Source organism: Myotis lucifugus, unplaced genomic scaffold (assembly GCF_000147115.1).
Source record: "Myotis lucifugus unplaced genomic scaffold, Myoluc2.0 scaffold_557, whole genome shotgun sequence".
Taxonomy (NCBI): domain Eukaryota; kingdom Metazoa; phylum Chordata; class Mammalia; order Chiroptera; family Vespertilionidae; genus Myotis; species Myotis lucifugus.
Window position 1 is genome coordinate 56,271 of NW_005871605.1, and position 3,825 is coordinate 60,095.

The following is a 3,825-nucleotide window of genomic DNA, read 5'->3' on the forward strand; positions in this document are numbered from 1 at the left end:
CGCCTGGTCCTGGCATCGCTGGGGGCTCGGGAGGGAGGGAAGGCCCCAGCGGTCTCGGCCTTTCACAGAGCCCAGGAGAGGCCTTGGTGTGATGCCGGGGGCGGGGAGGGGGGCGGTTAAACATCCGCTTCTCCCTGCAGGTGGAATGCGGCCTAGCGGCCCCAGGTGCTGCCACCAGAACGCCATCTGACTCGAGGGTAAAACAGGAACTGAACTCCCCCAGAGGCTCACGCGGGATCACGTGCGGCCAGGCCAGCGACCAGAACGTCACTGTCGCTGTTCCCCAAACCACCTGCCTGAGCGAGGAGCATCCACCAAGCAGCCGGGGCCTCCTCCCTGGGGTCCCCACAGCCGAGCCGGGAACCCCCACCCGGGGACCAGATCAAGGCCTGGGTCTCAGTGGGCGGCTCAGACACACGCGCTTGTCTCTCTCGGTGCTGGGGCCGGGCGTCCGAGGTCTGGGTGCCAGGTGGCCCGAGGGAGAGGGCGGGGTGACTCATCGGATGTCCCATGCTGCCCCCCTCCCCCCGCCTGCTCACCACCCGCTGCGCCTGGCCACCTGCCAGCTGTCCTGTGAGTCTGCAGACCCAGAGGCAGATCTGAACACATCAGGGGAACGATACGATCGCCATCTTCCCAGAACACCGGGTGGATGTACGCTTCTCTGAATTACGAAACCCCGAGGAGCTCATGACACAAGCCCTGCCCCAGGGCCCCGGCGGGATCCCCGGCCCTCGCCTTCCGGTTCCCACGGCTTCCTGAGGCCGCACCCGTCCCCGCACCCGTCCCTGGCGGCTGGGGCTTTGCAGGGTTCGCCAGGGGCAGGGTCCTTCCAGCATTTACCTGAGTGCAGGCAGAGGTTCTCTCTGTAAAGGGTTAAAGGGCAGTAAGTGTCCTCCTCTGCCTCCTCTCTCCTCCCTGCCCAGCCTCAGGGAGGAACAACAGGCAGGGCGCACTCTCCCTGACAACCCCGCAGGGCCCTCCAGCAGGGAGAGGGGAGGAGAGAGCGTGTCATTTGGGGACGAGGTTTTATTTTATTTTTTAATTTTTAAAAAATATATTTGTATTGATTTCAGAGAGGAAGGGAGAGCGAGAGGGAGAGGGAGAGAGAAACATCAGTGATGAGAGAGAATGATGGACCGGCTGCCTCCTGCACGCCCCCCACTGGGGATCCAGCCCGCCACCTGGGCTGTGCCCTGACTGAAGAATCGAACCTTACCTCCTGGTTCATAGGTCGACGCTCAACCACTGAGCCACACTGGCCGGGTTGGGAATGAGGTTTTTATGGTGCCCCTACAAGGGGGAGCAGAAAATTGGGGAAGATGAAGGAGGGGGCACGGGAGCAGCTCTGGCTCCACAAGAGCCACGCTCCAGGGCTGCTTCGGGTTCAGAGCTCCTGCTGCTCTGTGTGAATCTGGGGGGACACTCGCCCCCCTACACTTGGGGGCGTCATCTCAGTGGAGACTGACACTGACCGAGACCGTGTCAAACAGAAAAGACGGTGAAATAGAAAGTGACAAAGTTCTCAGGATGTGGCAGCTCAGGTGAGAGATAGAGTCTTAGAAAGTAGGTTGTGGGTACGGGAGGGGGAGGGGGGAGAGGGAACATGTGGGGGGGGGCAGCGTGGGAAGAGACACAGTGCACGTGACCTTCCAAAGCGCGTCTTCTTGTTGGGACCCCTGGGAAGAACACCAGGCAGGGGGAGAAGTTGGTGCGAGATGCACGGGCCTTTGGAGCGAGATGGGCTGGCCAGGGGCCCACCCCACCACCCACTGGCCTGACGTGGGGGCATGATCAGCCAGCTTTTGATCACAGATGCAGAACACCAGCCACATCGTGTGTGTTTCATGTATGTGTGTCTCGTGTGTGTTTCATGTGTGTTTCATGTGCGTGTGCGTGTGTGTGTGTGTGTGTGTGAGAGAGAGAGAGAGAGAGACAGGGATCTGACCTTAGGCAATGGTGGGCGTTGGCCAAAGCCTATGTCACGCTGTTCCCGGGGCTGGAGCCTGGAGTCCTGGGGCCGGGCGGGAGGAGGTGGACAGAGGGTGGAGGATGCAGGACAAGCTGGGACCACGGCTGAGCGGGAACCCGTCGGTCTCCCCCCAGCTCCAAGCCTCCACTTGGCCGACTGTGGGGGTGTCCTCAGGAAGGCGCCCCTCATGGAGCTACACACCGGCCGGCTCAGAGACAGGCTGCAGTGGGGCCCAGGGGCCGGAGGAGCGGGCGGCGCAGTCCCTACTGTCTAGTGGGGGTTAAAATAATGATAATAATAAATTCATATCAGTTCATTATATCATGCCAGGCAGACCTCTCTAATACTCCTTTACCTACATTTAAAAAATATTATTTTATTGATGTCAGAGAAGAAGGGAGAGGGAGAGATAGAAACATCAATGATGAGAGAGAATCGTGGACCGGCTGCCTCCTGCACGCCCCACCCTGGGGATCGAGCCTGAAACCCGGGCCTGTGCCCTGACCAGGAACCGAACCGTGACCTCCTGGTTCACAGGTCGACATTCAACCACTGAGCCACGCGGGCCGGGCTTACCTACATTTTAATTGTAATCTTTGCCTGTACATATGACAACCTTCTGTAATTGCACTACAGAAAGTTCATTCAGTCTTTCCTCCAGGATAACTTACCAAAATGTTTCTTAATATTGATAGCTTCCAAGGTTTTTTTAACGTCACAACTTGTTGTTGATATATGATGTCCAAAACGCGCACAGCCACACCAAAACATTTGTCCAAAACGCGGCACAGCCACACACACCAAAACATTTGTCCAAAACGCGCACAGCCACACCAAAACATTTGTCCAAAACGGGGCACAGCCACACCAACCCCCAAGGATGCAAGTGAAAGGAGAAGTCGACAGGAAAGAGACAGAGGTCTGACCAGCGGTGGTGAAAACCTCTGACTTTGCAGATTCCACGAAAGCATGTGACCGTGTGGGGACAGCGTGGCAGCCCCCCCCCCCCCCATGGAGGAGGGACGGCGAGGGCCTGAGGTCTAAGCTTCCGGATTTCACAGTGGTCCTGCCGCCAAAGGAGAGGAGGGGCCCACTCGAAGGTTACGTGCCCGATGCAGGCACTGCATGACCTGGGTCGGGGGCACCAGACACCGCCTCACACCGATCGATCTCGACCCATGGATGGGCCCGGACATATTTCACAAGCCGCCAACGGGATTGGGTTCCTGCCCCGCTGGGCTGAGGCCTGGGCAGAAGTCAGAGTTGTCTACCGTCTACCGATGACTTCAAATGCCTGCACCGGAGGAGCAGGACCATGGAAATGCCAACCACCAGGAACTGGCCGTTCTGTGGCGAGCGGCTTCGGTCAGGGACAGCTCCTTGCTTTGGGGACAGGTGTCTCTGAGGTGGCCGCAGGCAGCACAGTGGGCCTGCTCCCCCAGGGGCTTCTGTGGGACCCGGGAGCCCTCAGGCCGAGCAGGGAGGAGCTTGGGAGGAGACTCCCCCCTGGGAGCTAGAGCAGCCCATGGCCGGAAAGGGGAACCCCCCCTCCAACATCTGGGGCTTCAGTCACTGCCCTGAGAGCCGGCAGCAGGGAGCTCGCACCCCTCCCTGGCCTGGGCCGGGCAGATGCACCCTCGTCCTGCTCTTCAACAGGATCCACTTCTCTCCTGATGATAAAAGTTAAAATATGTCCGGGGGTGGGGGTGGGGGGGGGCTGCTACCATTCACCAGCCCGCTGCCCACTGCAGGGAGCATTCCATTTCCTCCGGGCATTTTCTTCTTTTTAATTTTTACTTTTTTTATTTCAGAGACGAAAGGAAAGAGAGAAACATCAATGATGAGAGATTGAT